The sequence below is a fragment of the Podarcis liolepis genome (assembly GCF_965112155.1).
Source record: "Podarcis liolepis genome assembly, chromosome: 4".
NCBI lineage: Eukaryota > Metazoa > Chordata > Lepidosauria > Squamata > Lacertidae > Podarcis > Podarcis liolepis.
The window spans coordinates 36,653,023-36,662,260 of record NC_139558.1 but is presented as its reverse complement, the minus strand read 5'-3'; the positions used below and the strand labels follow the sequence as shown (position 1 = coordinate 36,662,260).

Below are 9,238 nucleotides of genomic sequence, written 5' to 3'. Positions count from 1 at the left end.
AGCGAATGCGATCCGTATTCACTATTGCAGTTGCTTTCAGTCCACAAATAATACGTCACTGAGTACGTCCCACCTGCTTGGGAGTAAGTTACTGTTTGTACTGAGTTGAATAGAATCCAGAATGCAGCAGTTGGATTGGTCCTAGAACAATAGGATCCAGAATGCAGCAGTCTCATTGGTCTTCAGGAGCCACCCAATCCAGCTCCAGGTGGAAGTGAATCCAAAACCTGATTGGCTTACAGGAGAATCCCGGAATTAGCCAATCATGTGCGGCCCATTGTGTAAATAATGTATATAAAGCAGATATTGTGAGGGAACTTTCATTCCTCGCTACTATGAGCTGAATAAGGAGCATGGAATCCACACTCGACTCCGAGTATATTCCAGTGACATAAGTTGTGTAGCCTTGCCACAGCAGTGAGACGAATAATGTAAATTTCAGCAGAAGATGAATGGCAGTGGAACAGAAATGCTGCATCTTGCGGCAAATACAAGGAAGAATGGGAAATGATGCGTTCTTACATCCCAACTCTTCTGTTACCCTTGAAGCCATATGCTATGCATGTTTACTTGGAATAAGTCCCCCTGAGTTCCACAAAGCCTACTTCAGGGTACATAGGATTTTACTGTTGATCTTGTTCATTATATTTTTAAATTCTCAGGCCAGATAACAGTAGCTGTATTAAGTTTCTCTACAAAGATGAACCACTAGAGGCCACCACACACCTAATCAAGCAAAATTCCTCCCCTGGGGAATACATTACCGTAATCTGTCGTTCATGTAGTCCCCCCCCCCAAAAAAAAAAAAGTGTGGAAAGGATCACCATTCAGTTTTCTTTTCTTCTCCATTCATCTCATAATGGTTCAATTTAAAGCTTCAGCCATAGCCATGAACTGTGAAGACAATGGATTTCGGAACGCCTTCTGGGAGCACATGTTGAGTGGGAAGCCCTCCCGCCAACATATTAAAAACAATAAAGTTTAAACTAAATTGCTTACTTATGCAAATGTGGCTGCACATGCATTATGTATATATTGATTGTAAATCCCCACACACACTTAAAAAAGAAAGCCGAAGGAATTAATTACACAGGGACAACCTTCCAAACCTGCCTATTAGATTATATAGAAATAGACCAGAAAGAAAAGAAAGAAAGAAAGAAAGAAAGAAAGAAAGAAAGAAAGAAAGAAAGAAAGAAAGAAAAAGTACTGGCTATTGTTTTATTAACTACATCTGATGTGCTCATTGGAGAAGTGTCCAAACTGTGAACTGAATCAGCTTGAAAGCTAAATATTTATCACGGCACGTTATATTTTTAGATTGTCCAAGTGAACGTTTCCAGGTGTGTTTATGTCTCTCATGGAAATCAGTGCTTACCTTTGGCTGAATTGTGCTCTTTGTGCTCAAGCATATGGAGTGAACTAAACTCTTTAAAGGGGGGGGGGACCTTCAGTTTCTATACATAGCAGAAGCTGTTTTGCTCTTCATATAATCTAAACCCCATGGCACGGTCCCACATACAAATTTAAGAAGATAATGACCAATGATAAAGCCTTGCCATCTCATGGAACTGTGTGCAAGCCAGTCTAAAGCTGCGCTTCTACTTTAGCGATTGCTGTGTAAAACATTCTATATTGTGCCAGCATCCCTTTATCTGGCTACTGGAACAGAGATGCTAGACTTTGCTCCCTGCCAAAGAAAGCAACTCAACTGGCACCAGCAACCCTCTTCAGCAGGCTGGAGTGACCAGCTTCAAATACCAACGTGAAAGTGGGTGAGAGGGCTGGTTCAGCAGAATGTTCGAGGGTCATTTCTGCCATTTCTAGTTAGGGTTCCCAACTGAAACCCTTGAGAGCTGCTGCCAGTCCGTGCAGACAGTACTGAGCTAGATGGGCCAGAGGTCAGATTCAGTATAAGGCAGCTTCCTGTGGTCCTGTGATGGCAAGATTTGGGGTCTGAATGGTGCAGCAAGTCTCTCCCTCCTTCCTTCCTTCCTTCCCTCCCTCCCTCTAAGTGACATAGCAAGGATGTAGCATTTGGGCTGCACCAACAGTTTTGCCATGAAGTACCCCGAGTACAAATGGCTGTGCTTAAGTTTTGGGATCCAAATTTAGTTGAACACTTTTTGTGTCCTCTTTGTTCACAGCCTAGTTGTGGCCAGGGAAATAATTTCCCCAGGAATATAGCAGGTGAGAGTTTTCCTGCAAAGTGACATATAAAATACTACTACTACTACTACTACTAATAATAATAATAATATCCTTCTCAGGGACGTGGGTGGCTCTGTGGGTTAAACCACAGAGCCTATGACTTGCCGATCAGAAGGTTGGCAGTTCGAATCCCGACGACAGGGTGAGCTCCCGTTGCTCGGTCCCTGCTCCTGCCAACCTAGCAGTTCGAAAGCACGTCAAAGTGCAAGTAGATAAATAGGTACCACTCCGGTGGGAAGGTAAATGGCGTTTCCGTGCGCTGCTCTGGTTCGCCAGAAGCGGTTTAGTCATGCTGGCCACATGACCCGCCAGTAAAGCGAGATGAGCGCCGCAACCCCAGAGTCATCTGCGACTGGACCTAATGGTCAGGGATCCCTTTACCCTTTATCCTTCTCTATTCTCCCTCCAGTCAACCTAAAGGCATTATCAGGGTCTAGGGCATATTGCAGCCAGACAAGAACACTTGTGGCATAAAGCAAGGCCTGTGTTGGGCATGGCTGGTGGAAACTCCCGAGGGCCAAACAGAGAGGGCTGGAGGCCGCAACCCTGAGGTTCCCCACCTTTTCTATGTCCTTGTTTGAAGTGCTCCGAGCTTTCTCTACTCTCCTTCAAGATCTGCTTCTGGCCCTTTGTCTAAACCTATCAGCTTCCAATTCTATTTTATCCCCTGTTTTGATGCACTTCGCTTTCATTACAGTGCCTTAATAGGTGTCACAGTTTGCAAGGCTGCAACCTCAGCAGATGCTTCATTTTATTCTCTCACAAACTCTGAGTCACCATTCGGAGAAGCCAAAGGGAACGCGTTGGGGAGCAAGAGTTGTTCCAGATTGTAGGAAACATTTGGCTAACAGATATGTTAAGAATCAGACTTTCCTGCAATAGGAGTCTTACCCCCTTATGGGTTCCCTCCCCTTTGCCTATCAACACAAATAGTTTTGTCCAACTTCTGATTATTTCATCACTTCTCTGCTGTGTTTGCTCAGCTGTGCTGCCACTTTGCTTTGCAAAGCTTAGTAGCTACCAACTTCAGCCAGCTTGCATAGACAAGAGGAGGTCTCACACGGTTTTATATCATACTCTTGCTATGACATACCTAGTGCGTGGCATGTACATTAGCTGCAGACGAGCATCCAAAATGCCTCTTTAAGTAACATTTATATTCAAGCAGACCAAGACCAAAATAAAAATAAAAACAACCAATTTGACATGCTTACTGAAGAATGGTGCAAACCATGAACTGACTCAGGTCGAAAAGTATTTATTAAAACAAAGCTCATTGCAAGAAAAACACGTATATCCTTTGGTTTTGGATTTCTAGGCCATCATAATCTGTAATTTGGACATGGGCAACAAAGAGTGTATGAGGCATGTATAAATCCCAAAGCATTTTTACTTGGTCCATTGTCTTTTGTTGAGGAGGATCCCATCAGTCAAACAATGGCCATATGGTTTGATTGCATAAATATCCAGGTTCAATCACTGATAATTCTACTTAAAAGTATCAGAGGGCCAAATGAAGTAGGAAGTTAAATGCAAATTTGCACTTAATGTGTGCAAGATACAAATGATTTCAGCTGTGGGTGCGGGTGGTAATTGTAGAGATCACAATAAGTGTTTGTGTGGGGGGAATTTAACATTTTCCTCTCCTGCTGTGGTCCTTGCAAAGCTCACTCCTTCTTAAGCTGGTCTTTTCATTGCAAGGATATTCTAGTTTAGCAACGAAAGGGAATTCCCTTTAAAGGGGCAATTTTTATCAGGCAGCATAAGGGAAGGGAAGGGTTAAAACTCCTTCCCTACTTCTAGCACTCATGATAATGACCCCCCAGCAGATTCTACTTGCATTTTTAAAAGAAATAAAGACAACTGTTAACATTATATATAAATACACAATTGAAGTTTCATTTTCTAGTTTGGCCATTCACATATTCATGCTCTGTAAGAGCTCTGGGATTCCCATATTCCTTATTTTAAAATGGAGGACTGACTCATCCTTTTACATCTTTAGTGTGTATCTTTACTAAAAACATAGTGTGTAGTGCTGTTATGAGTACATACCATGTGTGGCTCCTGGTTGTGGGGATTAAAAACATATCCACACATTTCTGAAGTCAGATTATTCCATGTGCACCTAGTTGCTGTAATCCACATCACAAATCTATGGGCTCTGACAGATTACTAGGGTAGCTTCTAATCCAGAGATATTTAGACCCATTTAAACAAGTGCAACTTACTTTATTCTTTTATTCATTTAAAATAGTTCAGACTTAATAATGTCAATAAAATGTCAGTGCTAGCTCACTTTCTCTGGCTTGAGCTCACTGTAGTTTATGCATATGATTTCTGACGTGGTTATTGGGAATTTTGCAAAGCAAAATGGTGGAAACAAAAAGGATTCATATAGACACCTATATATTGTAGTTATATTTCTCTCATTTGTTCCCCAATAAAAAACACCCAGTAAAATCTTTCAGACATACCTGAAAGATTCCAGTTACTATAAAAGTTCATAAAACAGTCATAATTTCCACATTGTTCCCCAATTTTGGGCCTTGCAGGGTTTCATTGTTCTTTGGGGGATGTTGCTTTGAACCATAAGTTTTCCATTTCTTTCGTACTTACTTCAGAAGGAATGGCCTTTCGAAAACTATATGTCAGTATCTCCAATATATGACTACCATTTCAACTCCCAAAGGTGCCATTTTTTAAATAGTCTTGCAAGTGTCATTGCTCAAATCTACACCACACACACACACACACACACACACACACTTTGCTTCAAAATTTGCCCCAGTTTGCATTAACAAGGATGAAATAATTGTGGGACTAGTGCTTTTTCTTTAGATTTAAGACTAAAACTAGTATGGGGAAAATAAATGAAAGAGAATGGTTTTACCAAACTAGATTATTTTATGTATAAATAAAAATGTTTCTTTCTGTTCATTTTAGGAGTATGGTGAAGCCAACCGTGATTGCTTCCAACCTGCCATGTTTAATACTTGGTATCCGTCTCAGATAGATCCATTCTTACCTACCTCTTCCATCACTTTTCTCCATATGTATAAGCTAAGCATAATGTAAGTGGAGTGGTTAATATGCATAACTACCGGCCCTTGTGTGCATTCCCCATGGTCACACAACATTTCCATGGAGAATGTTCATGTAATCTATCCATGAAGATGTAATTGGTTGATATACATATGGAGAGCTGCTACCAATCCATGTCAACAATACTGAGCTAGCTGGTTCTATGGTCTCAGTATAAGGCAGCTTCCTGTGTTGTGAGGAAACCATTGTTCCCCTCTCAGACCTAAAATTCCCAGAGTGGTTTACCGATCAACCCAGGGAACTCTTGGAACTGTAGCTCTGTGAGGGGAACAGGGGTCTCCTACCAACTTTCAGAACCCTTAATAAACTACAGTTCCCAGGATTCTTGGGGGGGGGGGACCATGATTGTTTAATGTGAATTCATATGTATATATAGGGCATATATGACCATCATCTAACCCCCCCCCCCATAAACTAATACAAATAAATTCTCCTTAAATAGCCAGCATTGTCGTATCTGCCTGGAAACAAATCAAGATGAATGCTCAGTAAACAGGTCATCTGGAACCACCCTGTGCTAGATATGTTCTAGATTTAGCATCTAAAGAATGAGTGGCATATATATGAAGATATACTTCCCATAGTAGTAGATACACTTAGTCTTATGTATGAAATGCCTTTTTCAAATGTTTTGGTTGCTTGGGAGGTGTATTTTTAATGTAAAATTGCTTTTAATCTGGTATCATTTTGTCATCTGCACCAGAAAGGTAAAGAGTTCAGTGGCGTTGTCTTTGAAAAGAATTACACAGCTCGATATCAGATTTATTGACTAAGTGTTATTAACAATAGTCTTGAGACCAGATCTGTTTAATTTCTGTCATATAGGAATCTGAATACTTAAAGCCTACTGTAAGGCCAAATGGACTACCCAGTGTTTAGAAATCGTCTGACACAAATCTAGCAGCTGGGAATAATCAGATAGCACTGTGGGCTGAGCATGCATGTAACCCAAGTTCTCCCAGGAGAGGTGCTTCTAACGGGGCTACTGAACGCATGAGTGTTAAAGTTGGTTCACTTTTCTTTAAAACAAAATACATTCCAAATATATGTCAGACCCCCAGCTGTTTTTTTTTCCAGAGGGAGACTGTTGAGTTGACAGACAAACAGAAATATGAAAAGAATAAGAGTGATGGAATGTTATAATAATATCAAGATGCTTTAGATGTGTATTGCTCACAATTCTCATACTATACCGTATCTTTCTCCATTTCTGCTTCGACAATAAGCTTTGCATGGCTGAGATCATTCTTCGGTTGCTGATAAACTCTATAAAGAGTGCCACAGGAATGGCTGAATCAATCTATAACAAGGCCAGGCCATTTTGTATGGGTCCACAAATCAGCCCGTTCCATGCTGTTTATGCATTGGTTTTTTGTTTTAAAAAATCTGCATAGAAATTCACATTTAAGTTCTTTTTTAAATGAGTAAGTATTGTTTTAAATTGTACTTGGATATGCTGTTTTTCAGCATTAGGTCTGCATCAGAGCAAACACCAGTGGATAACTAAGATCCAGAGTGCCCATTAATCCAAGAAGGAAGGATCAGATATATTCAGAATTTTCAGAGCTCAAATTACACCATTATCTCTAGGATGAAGCTACAATGGGCAATTTCCTTTAGCAATAAATGGGTTTGATTATTATTCTTTCAACCTTTGCAGCAAATGGGAATATGAGGCCGCTATCTTAAAACACATTCAGAATCCCCACTTCCAGTGAATCTACATTTCTTTCCAGTGTTAACAGTTTGATAATAAAGAGTACATCACATGAGTTGATGCCATGGTGATGCTCTAACTCCCCATCTGCTGTGGACACAGGTAAGTGGGTGTGGCAATGCAGAATTCAGGCTTCTGCAATCCATGGCGCATGCACACACACACACACACATTTATAGCAGATAAAAGTAAAAGCAATGCACACCTGGCCCCTTTCAGGATTTCCACATGGATATGTCAAAACATGAAGAGAAAGATCACCCACATCATATCTCAGAAACCCTGGGCTTTGCCTTCCTATTTGCATGTTGACATAGACTGCCCCAAGGAATAAGATCATATCAGAAAGAGCCAACCCTAAATACGACAAGCTTAAAATAATGTGGAATGAACAATACAGCTGATGAAGGAAAAGCCTGATGCCTGAAGTCTTAGGTAGGGTTAAGTTCTTGTCTGATGTTTAAGTTTGAGGCAGGCATTCACATCTGCTATATTTGTTGGCGTTGCTTTGAGATGAGACAAAAGGTGTTTTGTCTCATCACTTTTTAGTTACATGAAGTTCATGTCACGATCAATTGAGTGATATCCAGCATATGTCAAGTCATCTTTCCTATGTGTGCTGAAATGGTATTTAGTTCCAGTGAAACCTATGCATCTATTAAGGTATATGCCAATGTAGTCAAAATAGACTCCCTAAGTGCAAAAATGGCTCTAACTGGGTTTTGTTTTGCTCTGTAGACCCTCTGCTGAGTATGAGCAGAACTTTGTATAGTTCAGTCATGTTTCAACCCAGAGCCACTAAAGGAGATTCTGAGAAATCAGGAAGGAACTGACTTAAAACTTAAAAGATGTAGTTTAGAAATTAATAGACAAATGGGCAGATGGATGGATGGATGGGAATCATGAGATTGGATGCTGGGACCTCAAGCTTGAGAAGAGCTCTTTGCAAGGAGATTCTTAAGCAAGGAAGCATTGACTTTGCAGTCACTATAGCAAATGGCTTCCCAGGAACTTTGCTGATCTCTGCCACTTTCCCCCTCCCTGCTAGTGCACAGGAGAAACAATCCACAATCCCTGGCTTGGTGATATAACCAGAAAGTAGATTTGTTTGAGTAAAACAAACCACAGCCTATTCGCCAAGAACAAACATTGGCTACAGATCATCATTTGTTTGGAATGAAACAAATCATGAAACCCACCTTGGGCATAATGGGTTCCTTTTCCCTGGGTGCTAGCAAGGAGGACGATTACAATGGTTTACAATGAAGTGCCATTAATATACAGCTCAAACATTTTTGGACCCGTTCAGATTCTATCTGCAAAAGCAATCTTTCTGAGAGCCTTTTTAACTACTTTGTCTTCCCCTTAGATGTGTAGTGGTGTCTTCTCTTGAGACTTCTAGTCTGGTGATCTGTGTTGATCCATTGGTGGTCAGGACACCCACAGCTCTCTTCAAGCTCAGTCAGGAACAGGGACTTTCAACATCAGTATTCTTGATAAAGATCTTTGGATTGACCAAGATGGTTGCTAGAGAAGTCTGAAACAAGACATATGTACACCTCATGCTCAAAACCAGGAGTCAAGAACAGTATTCCATAACAATTAAGGTATTTTATAACATGAACTACAAAGCTTATGAGGCATGGGGAACATACTGTACTTTCATTTATTATGGGACTGCGTACATATTTTGGTCCAAAGCACACCACAATTTTTTAAAGATTCTCAAGATTACAATTTAGATGAATCCACGGCTATCGTTTGTAAATCTATGGGGCAAGGAAACAAATGACTATACATTCAAAAGAACTTTTAGCTGGCTGTTGGCAGCAGCTAGCATTTCTCTTGTGCAAAAGTGGAAGACATTGCAAAGTTTACAGCTATCATTGTGGTACAAAAATGTTTGGCATTTTCAGAAAATAATAATGCATACTTGGGAAGTCTCAGATGGATTGGCAAACCTGGAACATCTTTATGCCATATGATGGGACTTTATTACTTACACCACTACAAAAGCTGTGCATAACTCTTTAACTCTACCAATGCGTGAAATCTGGGCATCACAATAATACTTTTTGTTACTGGTCCCCTTATGTTAGTCTCATCTGACTATGAACCAACCATGAGAATTTGTATGTGAGATTCCTCTTTTCTGTTTTGCTATATAATTTAATTGAAAACACTTTTAAATGATCTAGAAAGCTA

At 40.3% G+C, this 9,238-nt stretch overlaps 1 long non-coding RNA gene across 1 annotated transcript; it reads left to right on the top strand.

Moving 5' to 3' along the window:
- The first annotated feature begins 1,649 nt into the window (after positions 1-1,649).
- Positions 1,650-7,088, top strand: LOC310705745. The gene is made up of 3 exons (XR_014525469.1): positions 1,650-1,775; positions 5,158-5,285; positions 6,784-7,088. It is a non-coding gene; the product is annotated as an uncharacterized lncRNA (long non-coding RNA).
- The last annotated feature ends 2,150 nt before the right edge of the window (positions 7,089-9,238 follow it).